The sequence below is a fragment of the Vanellus vanellus genome, assembly GCF_965231255.1.
Source record: "Vanellus vanellus genome assembly, chromosome: 12".
Lineage (NCBI taxonomy): Eukaryota > Metazoa > Chordata > Aves > Charadriiformes > Charadriidae > Vanellus > Vanellus vanellus.
Window position 1 is genome coordinate 22871409 of NC_138917.1, and position 18638 is coordinate 22890046.

The window sequence follows — 18638 nt, forward strand, 5'->3', positions numbered from 1 at the left end:
GAAGTGGAGTGAAACAGAAGGGAGGAAGCCTGAACTTAATTTTGGACGGTTAGAGAGATGTTTGCGTAGAGCAGAGCAGTCATAGCAGTACTTGAGCACTGGAAGGAGAACTTCGGAGGCTGTTTTTTAGAAATCCAGTAGGCATGACCAAGGAAAAGATGTTCAACGGGAGGGAAATGAGATGATTGTGAATATAAGCTGGAATCTGTGCTACGTCTGTCGTCTCTAGTCTAGGACCTGAATTTGGACGCAAGTCATTGTCTCAGAAAAGGTTGCATCACAGAGTATCATGACAGATAACAGCTGTGGAAGCTTGGGAGGCTGTGCTGGAACCAGAATGCTAAATACGAGAAGGTTTTTCCTGACCTATAATTTTTGTTTTTTTTTTTTTTTTGTGGTAGTATTTAATACTGTAGGCTGTTGTTGAGACTGCGTTTGCTCTATCGGTCTATACTACTTTGAACAGTAGCAGGTGGAAGAACTGCAAAAGCAGCAAATCCTATCGGTAGCATTAGATGCAGCCGTACTTTACTAGGCGGCACCTCAGTGAACTGAACTGGCAGTGGGGTTTTGGATCTCGTCCCATCTTGCGGCCACTGTATTGGGCGTTATTTTGATCCAAAATGGAACTGAACCAGGATGTACTTGGAGTTCCTTTAAAGCCATATATGGGATGCTGGGAAATGTGGGAAAGCAATAAAGGGACATTTCTAACAAGGTCTGGGTTCCTACTACTAGTTTAGATTTAATTTTTAACCACGATAAAGGTATTAGCCTGCTTTGTGTGTGTGTGTTTGGCATTTTTCATTGCTATAGGATGAATATCGCAGATATAACTATCCAGGAGGGAAAGCCGCGCAGGACATTTGAACTCTGGTTTAGGGGTGTTAGGGAAGGGCAGCAAGCATTCCCACTAAAAACCAAATTAAAGTCATAAATTCTTACTGTTGAATTTTTTTGTTGTTGGATTGGGAAGTGGCCTATTTGTAAAGGCACTTGCAAAGATCTTGAATTGTGCTGCATTTAGGCCTGCAATGATTAATAGGTTATCTGCGCAGAGGTGGATGCTGGGCTGAATGCATTACAAATCCAGTGGAAAGACCATCTTTATTCTTTCAGTTCACTGACTTGGCTATTAACTGCTTGTCTGTTTTGAAACCCCGCACTTGGTTAGTTTATGTAACTGCTAAAATTAAAATAATTTACAGTGAACTTCAAGACAAAGAAATCACATCATGAAAGGTCACTGAACAGCACTTAATCCTTACTGCATTCTAGACCAGTCTTACAGGGAGATAATGGAATTTGCTGCTTGTTTCCCAAGATCAGTTTTCTATATTAATAGTCCGTTGTTGTTTTTACTGTATTCTGTAATTACAGTTACTTTCCAGGAATACTTTCAAAGATATGCAACCGTTTGTATTAACATAGCAATACGGACGTGAGGCGTTGACAGCTATGAGCCGAAGTCAGGGCAGCGGTGAGCCTTTGAGAGCTTCTCTGGTGTCTCAGCCATTCCCGTGCCTTGTTTTTCTTTTGCTGGTAGAGACCTCCGGTTTTTATCTCGCACACTGTGGTGCTGGGGATTTGTAATTGTGAAGTTATATTGTAGCTGCTGCCTGTCTGTCACGTCAGAAGGTACTCTTGTACGTCTCATCTTTAATAGTTCCAAGTCTGCCCATTGGTGCCTCGGTATGTTGTAATAGTGAACTGCAGCAGAGACATCTCTTCTTAGGAAGCTCTCCAGTGTTTGTTACACCATGGTGGCTTCAGTTTAAAGGAATAAAAGTCCAGAAATCTACAGAAGGGATTGGAGGGGATGAAAGGAAGTTTTCAAGCAGCTTAAGTGGCAAAGCATGTCCCCACGAACTCAACTGGAAGCCCTTTAGCAAGAGGAGCCTTTCTGAGCTTATTTCCAGAAAGGCTACTTCAGGTGTAATTTCTCTGCTCTGTAGCTTGTTATTTTATTTGTGCTGGCCGGAGTAGGGAGGTAAGGACTGCCTGATGTTACCCACTGTGTCTCTCTTGCTGGAGTTCATGATAGCTTTTCGCATTTAGGTTTAAAGTGTGAACAGGTGGGGTTCAAAACAAGACTTACTCAAAAGATACTTTGGTGGAATGAATTTCGGGAAGTGTGCTTTGAGTTCTGATTGATTTTTGCTCAATAACTCAAAGCTGTCATCTTTCTGTGCTAATAAATTGTTTGTCTAGTGCTCTACACTATGGTTAGATGCTGACAGTTGGTAATAAACTACAGAAACTAAGGTTGCAGGTAAGAAGTGGAATAGAAGGTCCCAGTGGTTTTTACTGAAGATGTAAGAATCTTGAAGCTCACATGATGCCTTTTTGCAGCCTGACGAGGTGTTGCCCGTATATGATACACTCTGATAAGAGGATTCTTGAATCAGACAGTGCCAGTTCTGGATTGGCAGTGTCACCGTAGTAGAGGAACCTGAGCTATAGAGACAACTGAGGTATTGGTACCACCTTTTTAACTTCTCCCTTCTGTTACTTTCAGGGGGCTAAGGTGATTTAAATACGGTATGCTGTGGTTCCCTCCTTTGTTTCCTCCCACCACGTTGTATCCTAGCAGTAAAAACAGGCACCCTTACCCCCCCCCCCCCCCCGTTTTTCAGGCAGATTACTTCTCTGCTCAGTTTTGCAAACCCCAGTGCCAGCGCAGGGGAGGAGGGAGCGACTGCAGCAGCACAGACACCAGTCGCTTTAGACTGCCAAGGCACGACACCCGCAGCTGGCAGAAAAGCTCTTTTGCATTGCCTTTCTCCACTGCCCTTTAATGCACCTGCTCCATAAAGGTGCTTTTGTTAAAGCAGCAAATGAAGTGATTTATGAAAACTCGCCCTTTACTATCGCTAGACTTTTCTTGCCTCAGCATGGGTAAAATCTGGCTTAGTTTACTGGCGGGTATTTCAAAGCAAGTACAGCATGCAAAAAAAAGTCCATTTGGTGCACTTAAGAAATTTCTAAGATTTCCCAGCTTTTGTTAGCTTTGGATCTTCCACTGCTCATGCACCGAGATGTACCTACAGTCCTTTGAGTTGAAAAAAGATGATTGAGACTTAATTTTAGCTGAATGGTGGTCATTTCTCATCCTGGTGGTTTTAGTCTTTATTGATAAGAGGTCATGTTTATTTATTGGGGTTTTTTGTTGTTGTTTTGTTTTTTCCTGGGAGAGGGGAGGCTGCCAGGCTACCATTGAAAAATTGTCTTGCCGAGGAGGCCAGGTAACACTTAACAAATCAGATCTGTCAGTAGGTTGATCTGTTGTTTGTTGCTACTCTTTGTTTGGGGACATGGCTCTTACCCTCAGAGAGTAGAAGAGAATTTCGTTCACAGTCTCTAGTTCCAGCCCTCTTCTCGCCTCCTTGTCTGTGCTGAACACGCAGGGAGTGGTTCCACCACGCTTTAAAGTGATACAAGACAAGGCTCTGGGATTCTGCCCTTCCACTTGCCATACGTTTGTGTGCCTTCCCACAGTCTGCTACCCGGTCCTGTGGTGAGCTGGTTCGAGGAGATAGCTGGTTGAAAGCTGGCCACATCAAAATAATTACGATGATTTAATCTATTGACGTCACTGTCAGAAATTGCTGCGTTTTTTTTTTTTTAAATTGAGGACTACTTTTCAGGGTTGTGCTCTCTGAGGTGGGTTGAAGGTGCGTCAATAAAGGGACGGGCTGAGCTGGGGGAGGGAAGGGTAGGATTGCAGCAACCCTCATTTAGTGCCATTCAAAGTGGTGTTGGACAGTTTTGTCTTAAGACTTGCTGGATACCTAATTCCTGAGCCATTGTGTGCGTGTTCCCGAGTGTTGTCAATTGGAACAAAAGGACGAGAGGCAATGGGTCACAAGTTGTGCCAGGGGGAATGCCAGCTGGATGTAAGAAAGAATTTTCCTTGGGAAAATGGTTAAGCACCCAAACAGGATGCCCGGATAGGCTGTGACATCTCCATCTTCGAATGTGCCTGGGCAAGGCCCCAGGCTGCCTGATACAACTTTCAGAGTTACTTATGCTTTGGGCAGAAGGATGAAGAAGGAAGGTCCCAAGGTCCCTTCCGGTGCAAATCTGCATGGTTCTGTGGATGGCTTGCTTCCAGCATTCCTCAGATGCGCAGACTGGCAGAAACGTACGTGACTCTTATGTTCCTGAGCTGCCACAAATAACTCATGCTTTTATCACGGTGGCGTTTGTAACAGTTCAGCCTTAACTATATTTGAAGCACTGGACTCATATTTGAGAGAGAGAGAGAGAGAGAGAGGGGATAAGTGTTTCGGTTTGCTGTTGATTTGTCAGCCCATCTCATAGCTTCTGCTGCCCCATTAGATGATCTCTGCTCGGTAAACAGGAACAGCCTAAGACTCATCAGGGTAGGGCAGTCAACCCACAACTCGCAGCCTGTTGTGACTCAGGAGGACAATTCATCTTTGTTGTCCTCTTTATGCTGGGGCAAGGTGAATTGTCTCATGGGTGGCCGTACTTGTTCCTCTCCTCTGCTTTGGTTTCTTGACCTGTTTTTACTTCCTGCATTCATGCGGTGGGTTGTGATGGAGTGCGACTGGGGAGGACATCCCAGAGGCTGACCCTGATTGCCCACAGATTCCTGTTTTTAGCAAAAGTCACCTGTCCGGCAGCCTCCTCTCCCATTTCTGAGCTGCTCTTGGGAGAGACAGCCCAGCAGCCTGTGGGTTGCCTTTGCAATGGCATTTTGCTGTCAACAGCTGTCTTTTCTGGTGATTGTTTGGTTTTGGACAGTGCCTTACTCCGGCATACTTTGGCGTGCTGGCCTTCTGCAGCAAGTCCGGCCTCTCCGGCGGTGGCAGAGCTGCCGTCTGTCCACGGTGGCTCTGCGTGTTCAGTGCAAACGCAGCGAGTGCGGTCTGCGGGCAGAGGAGGTGCCAAGTGGCACAGCCCTCCGTGCCAGGGGAGCCGGGCGGTTTCACGAGGACTTTGAGCCGTCTCGGGAAAGTGCCAGTCTAGTTTTTCTTCTTGCCGTGATTTTTTTTTTTTTTTTTGACCCCTTTCCTTTGTGCCAGCGCTAGTGACTATGTCATGAGCGAGCTGGATCACGTTAACTGTCTTTTTGCTGGATAAGTCCTCGATACAGTGCTTTCTGTGTATGAAGCGGGGAAGGGGAGACCCAGAAGGGTGGAAGATGGAGGGTTGGGAAGACATGGGCAACAGGGTGTGTTGGTATCCTTCTTCCAGCACTGGCTTGAACTGTTTCACAGTTGCTTTGAGACGTCCAGAGATGTCGGGCAGCACTAGCTTAGGTTGTGTGCATTTTTCTGAGAGAGGGAGGAAAGCGTACTTTGAGGAGAGTGGCCAAAGAGCTAATTTAGCTTACTCCGTAACATAGTTTATTTAAAATTTTCCTTTAGCTTTTTTACACAAGTGCACCGTACCCCCGACTTAAAAATAGCTTAGTTTCTCTCTGACTGAAAAAGGAAAAATAAAGGTCAGATGTACTGGTTGTTTAGCCGTCTTTACATTAGTAACAAGTAATCTGCCCCTCTCTTCCTTGCTTACATTTCTCCTTGCCAACTTTCCATTTCTCTTCAGCATATGGTGAGTGTGATTGCTCTTTGGGAAGCCTTTCGCTCGCGTGCCCTAATGGTTTCCAGATGTTGAGAGAAGGCCTGTCCGTGAAGTGCTCTGACGTCGGTGGCTTTAGCGGCACGGTTGGCTGTGTGCATCCATCGGCTGGTTGTACTGCGACACCTTATAACGTCACGCGTGCCTGGATGTGGCTGTAGGGAAGGCTAAGGGATACTCTGGGGCAACTGAGGATTTCTAGTGTCTACGCATGCTGTGTGGTCCCTTATTTGTATCTGATAAGCCTGTAAATAATTGATTTCCTCCCCTTTTTTATTTTGTTCCAACCCGGTTTCCAAGAATCCACAACCAGCACAGAGAGGGGGTTGTTCTTCTGTTTGCAGCTATGGCTGCTTGCTTGAATTTATGCTGTTCCGCAGACGTTCATTTAAACAAACCAACACATAAATAAATCCCCCCAAGTGGGTTCAATAAACAGTTCTCACCTTGTTCCCATTTGCAAACAGTCTTGCCCAAGCAAGGCTCGCCTGCTCAGCTACTGCCTGGCTGAGCTTTGGCGCTCTGAAGCACAGAGACACTCTCATTTTCTGTGGAGGTTTCACCTCAGTTGATGACATCTCATAAGAGTTGTTATTTTTTGTCGTCGTTCTGCTAAGCCCTTGCAAAAGGGGGTGGTACCGAGGGCAGCTTTTTCAGTGTAAAGCGAGTTGTGAGATTGGAATATCTGATTTGCTGTTGATAACTTTTTAAATTGCCTTTTTTTTTCTTTTTTTTTCTTTTTTTTTAAATCAATGAAGTGGAAAGTGAAATTCGGTGCTTTATAGCAGTATCGTGGGCCCATCCAGTGTAGTGGTAGAATATCAATTCCTCATTAAAATCGTTTGTGAAATTAGGAAACGGAATGGAAGTAGTGATGGGGACGGGTGACTTCATCACTTGTGATGTGCGCGTTTAGGTATGCCTGAGGTATCTTCTAGATCTAATGCTGTGATGTTTTTTATTTATATTGATTTTTTTTTTTTTTTAATATGTGTGTATGTCTGTCCAGTTAGAGTTGTAAGATTTTGCACAGTAAAGAATAAGAGTTTCGGGAAAAGGTTTTTTGCTTGCTCCTTGCCGCTCCCCATGCTGTTTCTGAATTTCTGTGGTAGAAGAGGTAGGAATATGGCAAAAGTAAACTCAAGCAAGATCAACTGAATATCTTCAGAATACGTGTAAAACATTATGCTTCAGTTCTTCAGAATGTGTTTACAGTTAATAAAGCAAATCATAGAATAATGGGAGCTAATTGTTTAAATGTTCTAGGGTCTAAGCAGTTCTCTGTTTAATAATTAAATTGTGCAAGTTGTGTAACTTTTATGGAGAGGAACCTTTTTTCCTGCACTTACGAAGCTCTAGGATGATGAACCGTTAAAGAATTTACCATCTACTCTGAAGCCTTACTTTTTCTGCCACTGGCCCTGTAAAGCTGAATTGGATTAACCGCGTTACATCGACTGCGCTGCCAGATTGATTTTCTTAACTGCTTTTCTGGCAGCGGGGTTTACGCTGTACCTGTGGTATAAGGCTGGATCTCTGCACACTGCAGTTTCAATCCCAGAGATACAATCTTCCTTCTTGTTTACAAGCTCTTTGTAGGGATGCTCTCCACATCTAGCCTTCATTCCGTGGGGTGGAGATGTCAGCCTGTAAAGATCCGGCAGTTCAGCGTGCATTGCTTTCCCAGCGCTCTCCCTAACTCTCTGGTTACTTGTTATTATTTTAAAGAGAAAGTATTCTTATTTCATAAATACATCTGTCAAAACTCTCTGTGGGTTACTTTTTTCTCTAATGTGTTTTCCACGTAAAGAAAATAGTGCTTATGTAAGTATTGCAGTTATTTATTTTTTTTTATTTCATGAAAACTTACGCTAGCAGGTAAATCCTCCTTGCGTAAGAATTGTTACTATTGAATTCCTGATTGAAGCCTAAAAGTAGCCATAGGGACGGGAGAATACCTCTTAAGAGAACGAGCTACCTGGCGGCAGAGTGTTCTCTTCCGATTTGGGTATTGTGTTTACATTGTTCCCTCTGTGCTTTAGTGGAGAGAACATGGACTCGAGCTGCTGTTCGAAGCTGACTGTTACGATGGGCTGAAATGCAAGATTAGTCTTCGGTGTGAAACTTGCAGTCTTTATATGACTTGCCCTCTTTTGGACGCCTTTCTGTTAGATATTCGCAGTACCTCTAGTGTCTGTCTCTACTGTTTTCTAGGCTTTGTTCATGCCAGGAAAAATGGCCTGTGGCTTAGACTCAAACGTTATCTTAAGTCCATTCCATCATGGAAACCTGTTTAACTTCCCAAATATATCGAATAAAAAATTTGCAGCCGCTCTGAACAGTGCGTTTGGAAGTGAGGTTTGTTAATCAGCAGGACAAACGGAACGAAAATTCTACTTATTACAGTTGGGTGTAACCAGAATAAATAATCAGAGTATTAATATCAGTAATGCTTTATGCTTTTCCCAGACCGTCATGCCATTTGCCGCTGACATGGTTTATGCGAATTTTGTTGAATGCCAGCTGACTTAGAGAGCAAGTCAGCTGTCAAGAGTGAAAAATCTAAAGCTGGAAAAGTAAGTTGGTGGGACGCCTTAGCTTACAGGTACAGTTGGTTTCGACCACGGTATATCGCAGGCTTTGGGGTCCTATTGGATGCGGTGATGCTTGGGGTGGCAGATGGAGAAGTTGGCTACTCTGGCCAGAGGCTAGCGGTGATTGTAGTCCATTAAGGCTTGTACTATGCCTTTTCTTTCTTAAATGGTGCTCAAGTCAAGTCTTCATCTCTGATCCGTATTTTCTGTCTTTCAGTATTCCTGCATAGATTGCTAATCTACGTCATCAGTCTTTTCCCTCCCTGAAGGTAACGCAGAAAAGATTTGACCCTTCCTACGGCCATCACATACCAGTTTGAACGTGATCCTGAAATTGGAAGGGAGCTGGGAATCTGATACCTTGGTCTAGCAAAAATAGTCTTTATTCTTCCTCTGTAGTTTTGTCGGTATTTACTCATAAACAGAGTGAGAAGATGTGTTGTTACCAGGTTGCTGCCTCTTAATTTTGTTCTCTCGCTCACCTTCTTTCCAATGCGCTCTGGCTTTTAGAGCTTCTCTGCCTTTCTGAGGGCTGACGTGCAGTGGACTTCTCCATGCCTCAGGATACTTGTAGTTGTTTTTAATGAGGTCTTAAGAATTTTATTTTCTTGCCTTTATCTACTTCTTTTCAGCCTTGCATTATTTGTCTTTACTGACCTCTGCTTGGGGAATTGGGATTCTTTCTGGAGCCCGTCAGTGCTATTTCTGAAGCATTGTTACAGAGCAGCACAATATCCACGAATAAAACCAGAAACGCTTCCACTTTAGAGATTCATTATAGTCCATTATGAAGTAGTTCCAAAATATTTATTGTCGGAGGCAGTTGAAATCCAGTATTTTATAGGTAACTTTTTTTTAAGCAGACGTAACTTGTTTTTTCACTGCCTTAAAATAACATGCCCCTTCCCCCACCGTGACTGCGACAATGTGGTTTCAGGTGGTAAATTGATACGGGTTATCATTTCTCGCCACGCTTTAAGCCTGGCATGAAGTCAGGGCCCACCTCGGACAACAGGAGCTGTGCACAAGAGCCTCTGAAAGTCTCTGAAATGCCACCGCTGTGACGGGGTGTAGTGTTAATCTCTAACTTGCTAATTTAGCTTGGTTATTTTAGACTTAACTGTGTGTGTTGAAAGAGTGGGGTGCGCGATAGCTGGGAGGACAGGATTCCTACCAGGTAGGAGTGGTTATTAAAAACAATTGGAGGATGCAGTAAGCCCTTGAATCACCCGCTGGCCTCTGGAAGAGAGCAGCATCCCTTGTTTGGCTCGTGCCTCAGCTGGGTTGCTTGGTCTTGGCCGAACCACGTCATAAAATGCCCATCCCAGGAATTTCTGCCACGTGTTAGCGATATTGTTAGTTCACTGAGCAGGGAACGACAGCTTTACTGGAAGTCATGGCCTACATGGCCTTATTTAATGTCTCTGGTTTTAACTCTTTTGAGTTTGGACCTCGGCATACGTAGTAAAGCATGCTCTGAGGAGCACCGTGTCAGGGTGTTACCGGCACAGTAAAGAAGAGTTCTGGGCTTGTGACATAAGATAGCCAACCAGTGCTAAACCGATGGCTTATTCCACCTTCTTTCCCAGCTTTCAGATGAGGTGGATTTTGTCTGCCTTCTAGGTGGACTTCAGGGGCACTTGGAGGAGGAGCAGCATGGGTTGTTTCACCATCCTGACTCGGTACCTTTCAACAGGTTAAGAAATAAATAAAGGGAAATGGTAATATCTTTCTTTTCACGGGAGAGCCTCGATAAATCTGCTCTAATTGTCGAAACCAGAATTTTTGCTGAGTACTGTTTTCAGTTTTCTTGGTCTCGCAGCTTTTTGGGTGAAGAAATGCCTCCTTTGTTTGAAGTGTGCTGCGACCATGGACTAATTGCTTTCTCCTTCCTTCTGCCCCACCTTCATGTTGCATATTGCAGTGCCTCCCAAGTGCTGGCTGCTTTCCAGGCATTCAAAGGGATTTTTAAAAGCGAAGAATATCAAGTACGGGTATAGATGAGTTCTGTTGCACTGTTCTCCTCTGTTCTACCCACTGAGTTCTTCGTTCCTGCACTTGAAAAGCCAGACAGGTCCAAGTGCTGGAATTTCTGTGTTAGCTACTTGCTGTCAAAGGGCAGGTCTGTGCTTCACTGTTTCTGCCGGGTTCATGAGGATTTTTGTGGGTTGCTCGCACAAAGTAGCTTTAGACTTACCAAAAAACTCTTCTGACGTTGACTTTTTGGCAGGTTCTCTGGGTATCATGTTTGTTCTGAAGAAACATCTTTTGACTCAAAGAATTGCTTGCGACATGGGTGGATTCCCCTTCTGGGGACAACCCAAATGCAGCCATCGGTGTACTCCTCTGCTTGTATGGCTGCGTAACACTTAAACCAGCCTCTTTCCAAGATCCCTATCTTTGAATTTAGGTTAGTCAAATACTGTCACTCCTGTGAAATAACTTTTCTTATAGCTTTTTGGGTCACTTCTGCCCAGTGACAATATATCACGCTTCCTGGCTGAGTCAGTGCATCTGAGATCTTTTGTATCTTTGAGTTAAATTTTTAATTTAGAAGTACAGTCATCATTTTGGCTCCTTCCATCTCTTTTCCAGGGAGAGTCTTTTTATTGGCAGAAGCAAAACATAATATATCTTCTTTTTTGTTTTTTTTTTTTTTTAATATACAAATTTAAATTGCAGTGCTGCCCTATTTAAACGTCGCTGTGCTGGAGTAGCATACGTGCGGATGTTTATTGCTGAAGTACTCGGAAACTAGGGGAAGGTACCAAAAAGCTTTGTCTCTTTGAACTTAATCTTACTGCAGTCACGGTGTTGTAAGATCCAGAGGGGGGAAAAAACATCGGCAGTCCAGCTGGTGGTGTGCCACGCAGAGACGCGTGTGGGACCAGCATCCTTTGGTACGAGGGTTTGCTCCCGAGGTCCCTCCGTCATCTGCCGTGACCGAGGAGAGCTGGTGTGTGGATAAAAGAGGCAGAGCTGATGTTGCGGCTGGGGCTGAGCGTGGCTGATTCGGTCTCTTCAAATTTTAAAAAGCAGCCGGTATTGACTGGGCAGGGCTGAGGTGCAGCAGAAGTCTGGAAAAATTTGGTGCTATGGTAACTGCTGAGGCTGCGGGTAAGTGGAAACAAGATTTCTGGTTGAATCACTAGCATGTGTCTGCGTTTATTTTTGGCTGTCTGCTCTATTTGGAATTGATCTACTGACACAGCGTTTTTGAAGCTTCTGATCGGGTGTGGGGGGCAGTTCCAAGTATTCAGAGTTCGCTGCCGAGAAGATGGTTTTAGGAGATCACTTTTGTCTGGCTTTGGTTAAGGTATATATCTTACATATGATGGATAATGGATTTAAATGAATCGTTGCTCAGAACCTTAAAAAAAAATTTTTTTTTTTCCTGTTTGAAAGTGGGTGCTAATATGCTAATGTTTCAGTGCATCCTCTTCTAAGAGGCTCTTTGAATCCCTCAAAAAAGGGCTCCAGTTAATGGATGCCCCATATGGAGTCTGTCCACACTTGAAATCTCCAAAACCAGTGATGATGGAGGCAGGCGGACTCTGTAGGGATTTATGGTGAATGATATTGAATGTTATAACTTACTCATTTAAAAAAACCAAGCAGTAGGTTGTGCTTGATGATGCCTGCAAATACTGTTTAACTAGTTTTGAATTTGTTGTGTGCACAAAACCGGTTTGGAGCGTTTGGAATGGAGGAAGTGAGAAGCTGTTCTGCAGTTCAGAAAGCAACTGATGCTTTCGGTGGTGGAGGAGTTGAAGATGAATTTTTTTTTTTTTTCTCTCAAGTTTCAAGAGAATAGAGCGATTTTTAATCTGAGGCTTTGTAGGTCTCAAAGCTCATTTCATCCATCGCTTCTGGTATGTTAATCGATAGTAGATGGGAAAAGCAAAGTAGTTAGAATCTTCTAAAAGACAAACCAGCAATCAAGTGTGTGACAATCAGAAGTTCTGGATATAAGTTGTAGGCTGAGGAGTTGAAATCCAGCATGGTGAGAGAGTCTTATTTTAGGTTATCTGCAAATTTTGTGTATAGTTATACAGTCATTATGGTCTTATTTTTAAAGTTTGTCTTAAGCTTTAAATGGGAGCGTAAGTTGAAGAGGAAAATTTTGGGAACAAGGAAGGCTTGTAGTTATGTTCTTTTTTTTTTTTTTTTTTTTTTTTTTTCCCCAGTGACACATTTCCAAGGTGTTGTGTATCTAGATTAAAGTGTACTCTTAAATTTAGAACTTCTGGATCTGTAGTACTTGCTTTTTATAAAAGAAAATACAGGCTTCCAGCCCTAATTTAATGCTGTCTTGTCTGAAAATGGAAAGATACTATTGTATGCGGTTTTGCCCTAGGTTATGCGCGTGGGATTTGCTGCAGTACACATAAGAGGCAGGAGAAATCTGCATAGAAAATAATAAAGTTAAGCAGGATAAGCTGAAGTGGGAGATGACCTATTTTATCCGAGTTCAACAATTGTGTTACGTCTTGTAATTTCCATCAGTTTGAGTGTTGCCACCCTTATGGTGGCAATGCAGTGCAATGACCCATCAAGGGACGGGGACAGAAGGGGAACCCTCAAAACGCTGCAGCCATGATTCCGATGAAGCTGTGCGCCAAGGATGTGTGCAGCAGTGGTGTCCGCTCTCTCTGTTGAGTTCCAGGTGTGTGCTCATGTCAACAGCAGCAGAAGTAGAGCCGGAGGAGCAGGCAAGCACCCTTGGACGGCAGGGAGGCACGGAGTTGGCCAGCGTGGTCAGGTGAAGGTGGTGGGGAGTGTCTGCCAGAGGCATTGGGTGGCCTGCTCCTCGAGAGATTGTTTGCTCAGTGTTTTTTGGGCAGGCCAGACTCAGGACCAAGCACTCTGCTATTACTGCACCAAGCTTAGATGGTGCCTTTATTGTGCGTGCAAACAATTTGGGACCTTGAATCACAGCTCCCCTGGGGCTTGAGCGATTGGCAGAGGTGGCACTTCTCACTGCTCTCTGAAGCAATATAGACCTGGGGCATAGTTCTAGCTGGGGACTGCGGTCCTGACTGCTCGTACACGTAGTTGGGGGCGGGGGGAAATCAAAACAGCAAACCCCACCATCTAGCAAGGAAAACTGTAGCGGAAGAGGGTTCCAGACTCAGTAGGAATAAGAAAATGGAAATGCTAACAAGCTCGCTGTCTTATCTGCCAATGCGCCAAGAAGGTGGCGAAGAAGAGCTAGAGCGCTCCCTGCAGATACAGGGAGAAATCGTTCCATGTTGTGCCTGGAAGGCTGTAAACGTACCCTTACAATTCAGTTTATTCTTTCTAGATGTGTGTACGTCGTGTGACTCTGTGAGACTAAATTTTTACATGCCATAAATGACTGCTTTGGAGAGGCTGGTCAGGGAACTCATGAGAAAGGATGTAACTTCTGACTCATGCTCTGAGCAGTGCAGAAAACGTTTCCAAAAAATGTTTGTTCATAAGTTGCTCTGCAGCGCTGACTGTAAGTACTAACATTCAGCATTTTCTGAGAAGCACCATAAAAAGCCCCCCAAACCCTAACACTTAAGTGTTTGTCAAAAAAACCCCACCACCCAACAACCGAAAAGCCAGAAAAGAAACCGATATAAATTGACAAAGCTTGTTTATGAAAAGTCAATAAAAAGATGCAATCTGAAAGGTAAAGTGCTTTCAGATGGCGTGGAGACTGTTTAAGGAAACATCACGTTGGAGAATGAGAGTAAAAGCGTGTGAACTATTGGAGAGACTCGACCTGACAGTTGTCATAATTAGATACGAGGGTGAGAGAGGATAGGCATACACCCTCCGACAGTTGAAATCTTATTAGATGAGACAAATGGAAAGAATAAACTTTTAAGTTTAAAAAAAAACCCAATAAGGTTGACCAAAAGACTCAAGGGAAATCTGGCTCACGGTCTGAAAAGTTAAAGGAGTATTTTTCCCTCCCAAAACATCAGGGATGGGAAGCAAGCTGGAGAGTCTGCAAAACCAAGAGATGATTCAGAAGAACTTTTCACAAAGGGCTCTGAAAAAGTAGGAATGTTTAGAAGCTCCCAAATTCCGGTATTTGCTGTTAAAGGATTATCTGGCTCAAGTCAATGAGTTAATACAACAACAATGTCATTTTTCAATAAAAACACATACAAATCTTTGCTTTTAAGTGATTATCCCGTTGAAGGGTTAATACAACAACAGTTTTATTTATCCCTAAAAGACAGGAACAAATCATTAGGGGTTATCTGGTTTTCATTCAAGCGGTCTAAAGAATGAAGTAGTTGAGGCATTAACTGTGGAGTTCGATGTTTAAAAAGTCTTGATTACAGAGGAGAAAAGGGAGAGAGGTGTGTGTGTGTGTGTTTTGTTTTGTGTTTTTTGTTTTTTAAAGGGATCCAAAGGAATGAAATCACACAGTGCTTTCTCTTGAAGTCTCTTCTATCCCTGAGGTCTCTACATCAGAGCAGAACCTTCCTTGTTGCTTTTCTTCCAGTGGACGCTATGTTCAGGAGCCCTTCAGCCGAAGAGCTAAAGTGTTCCGGGCGATGCACCAGGCAGCAGTTGTCATGGCGTGTTTTGTTTGTGAGTTCAGGGTTGTTCTGCAGATCAGGAACCAGTCTTTCCTGGATGATCCATTCTCCTTGATGACTAGGAAGAAAGCTGGGCTCTACTGGTATGATCAGATCAGGACTTTGCTTGAGGCATACACGTGTGCCTCAGGAAGTTCTGTCTCTCCTCAACTTTGGGAGATATCGTGCTTTCTGCACTTCTAGCCAAGAGTTTGCTGCCTGTCAGCAAAACTGTCCTGAGTCAAGATGTTGTTGAATAATTTAGGTTGGAAAGGGTGTCTGTAGGTCATCTGCTTCAGCTCCTCACTCAAAGCAGGGCCAACTTCAGCAGTTAGATCAGGTTCCTCAGGACAATGTGCAGCCAAGTTTTTGACTGTCTCTGAGGGTGGAGATTCAGTAACTTTTCTCAGTTCTTCCAGTGTTCAATCACGCTTAAGGTTAAAATCTTTTTAGTAATACCTAATCGGAGTTTTCTTTGTTAAAACTTTAATCTCCCCTTTGCCTTCTGCTCTTAAGACTGAAAAAACGCGTTTCCCTCAGCCTCTCCTCATCCGTCGTGGGGTTTGAGCCCCCTGAGCGTCTTGGTGGCCTCTGCTGCATTTGCTCCAGTTCATAACTCGTCCTTGTGCTGGAGAGCCCCAAACTGAATACCATACTCAGAGGGGCTGAACGGAGGGGAGCAGGTCCCTTCCTTTGACCCGTTCATCCTAGTACAGCCCAGGACGTGGTTGGTGGGAGTAGTTCTCTTTATTGTGCTGCTTAATCATGTTGGGTCTTTCCACCCTCCCCCTTTCTTTCTCCCCTTCCTTTTTTCCTTGGCTTTCCTGAGTCTCCAGGTCACAGGTATTTGGTCTGAGCCTGTAATATGATGTCTGTACCTCATCTCTCTGTTCCTGGAAGCATTTTTCTTATCCTTGATCTCTTATCATTTAAACCAGTTACTGTTCTATGAAGTGACTTTCTTTTTGTACCAAGATAATTTCTTTAAGATCTTCTGGGGAAGGACCTTACCACTGCTGGAACACAGATGTTTTGCTGATTTGCCGGTAGTGCCATGTGCTTCTCACGGCAGTTGTTGGTGCTGGAGGGTTCTTGGGTGGGGTGTTTTGCAGCCCGTGTTTTCTATCGTAATAGGGAAGTGGAGACCAGTAATTGATCTCTGTCCTTAAAAAGCTCAGCCGTTTCACTGACAGACAAGAGCAGAATAGTGACTAGCTGCTATTGTCTTAGCTGATAACTGCCACTGTGCTGTCCTTCGCATCTCCGCTCAGGTGTGTTTCGGAGGAGTTCCCTAGGCCAAAGAGAACCAATGGCTTCCCCTCTGGCCTCTGTGCTAGCAGTTAGGGCATTTCTTCTGAGATGAAACATTTTTTTTCTGCTTATTGGTTACCGAGGAGTAGATAGTCTCAAGAATAGATTCTTTCATCCTTATAGTCCTCTACTAGTTTAGGTTTTGGGATAAATGCCCAAAAGTCTTGCCTCGTCTCTACCCAGTTCATATATCCTTTGAAGCAATGCTGGTCTGTATCATCAAGCTTTCTACTTCCGGACACCTTGCAGACTGTGCAGGGCTTAATTTTGTATGAATCCTCCCCGCTCAACTCTTTCGTTCCATCCTGCCTGGTTACTCAACGGCACGTGGCAGCAGAAGCCTTTGGGATGTCTTTTGTGAGGCTGTACCTTGGCAGCCTCTAATCCCTCCTTGGAGGGAGTGCATGCCCAGGCAGGTGCCAGCTCACCTTTGGCTGACAGTTCCCTTGGCGCGGGTGAAACGATCCCTGTTTGTGCTGGAGGAGCTGGTTAGCCTGTGGTAGGGAAGGGGGTGCCCTTGAGCTCCTTCCACCATCACCAAGCAAGATGAGGAGGATTATTTCCAGGGTGGGGCCAGTCAGATCGAAAAGCTTAGGGCTACCATCTGCAGAAAGTAGCCGTTTCACCCGTGTCCTGGCGCTTGGAGGGCAGGGCATTTGTTGGCGTTTCTGCGCTCATGGCATTTGTTGGCGTTTCTGCACGCACTGCATCTGGGCTGCGTCGCACTGGGGTGTCCACTGTCCTGTTTCAACGAGCAGAGCGCCTGGAGCTCTTCTTTTTATAGACAGGCCGCAGGCTTTTATCAGAGAATATCAGATTTGCTACATAATAGTGTATATCCTAGATATTTTGGACACCCTAACAAATCTCTGTTTATCTTTCCAAATGAGAAATAGGAAATCCAGCCAAATGTCCTGGAATCTCTGCTCTGTGACAGAAGTGTTTCGGAGATAAACTTGTTTGCCCTAACTGCCATCAGGAGATTCAAATCTTCTGCTCCTGAACTGGCTGCTTCAAAGCCTCTTTCGGATATTTTTCTAAGTTCAGTGATCTTCTTACTATTTCCTTTGTCAAATGCTAATGTTTTCCTGGTGCTTGCGTAATTACCTCATTTATACACAGTCAGAGCTGAAGGACCTGGACTGGCCTTTCTTGCTGGTAGCTGGCTCTTACGTTGGCATAACTCTGTATGTCAGCGTTCACCCCAAGAAACTTTGAACTTGAAGAGCTCTAGTCTTGCAGCAGGAAAACACTGAGCTGGGTGAAGGAAAGGAAGGAAAGTCATAGAATCATAGAATGGTTTGGGTTGGAAGGGACCTTGAAGATCATCCATTCCCACCCCCCTGCCCTAGGCAGGGACACCTCCCACCAGCCCAGGTTGCTCCAAGCCCCGTCCAACCTGGCCTTGAACACCTCCAGGGATGGGGCAGCCACAGCTTCTCAGGGCAACCTGCACCAGGGGCTCACCACCCTCACAGTCAAGAACTTCTTCCTCATATCTCATCTAAATCTCCCCTCTTCCAGTTTAAAACCCAGCAGTAGGTTCTCCATATCCTGATCATGTATCGTTTTCCTCTGGAGATAACCCTAAGAGGCCAGGGGCCAGCTAAAAGGAAAAGGTGGACCATGTAATGGTTAGCAGTTCGGTGGTCGGGTATAAAGATAACTGGGTTTGGGCCTGTGGGGAGAATGGCATCGTGACTTAGCTGGTAGCCATGAAGTACATAGCTTTCCCAAGGCATCTGAATATTGTACCAGTTGCTGGGCATGAAGTGATGGTTGTGGTCTTGAAGGCATAGGGAAGAGCAGAAAAGGTTCTGCATGTAAAACAGTACCAGAAAGAGAGGTGAGAACGAGCAGTGCTGGTGTGTTGGCTGAGGAGTTGGTCTGAGGAGGAGAGGTTTGGATCCTCTGGAACTTGGGGCACTTCACAGGGAGGTGAGTCTTCCCCTCTGCTCTGCTCTGGTGAGATCCCACCTGGAGTACTGCATCCAGTTCTGGAGCCCCCAACATGGGAAAGACATGGACCTGTTGTAGTAGGCCAGAGGAGGCCACAAAGATGCTCCAAGGGCTGGAGCCCCTCTGCTGGGAGGGCAGGCTGAGAGAGTTGGGGTTGTTCAGACTGGAGAAGGCTCTGGGGTGACATTATAGCAGCCTTCCAGCACCTAAAGGGCCTACAGAAGAGCTGGAGAGGGACTTTTTAGAAGGGCATGTAGTGATAGGAAGAGGGGGAGTGGCTTCAAACTGGAAGGAGGCAGATTTAGATTAGATATTAGGAAGAAATTTTTCCCTGTGCGGGCGGTGAGCCCCTGGCGCAGGTTGCCCCGAGAAGCTGTGGCTGCCCCATCCCTGGAGGTGTTCAAGGCCAGGTTGGACGGGGCTTGGAGCAACCTGGGCTGGGGGGAGGTGTCCCTGCGCAGGGTAGGGGGTTGGAACTGGATGATCTTCAAGGTCCCTTCCAACCTAAACCGTTCTATGATTCTGAAATAGAGTGTGATTTTTAAAGAAGGGACTGATTTAATTTAAAGCACTGTGGTTTCAGGTGTTTAAAATCTGGAAG

At 44.8% G+C, this 18638-nt stretch overlaps 1 protein-coding gene across 4 annotated transcripts in view; it reads left to right on the forward strand.

Moving 5' to 3' along the window:
- Nucleotides 1-18638, forward strand: part of RANBP10 (RAN binding protein 10) — an 81719-nt gene that overhangs the window by 1642 nt on the left and 61439 nt on the right. The gene's annotated exons all lie outside the window — the stretch shown is intronic.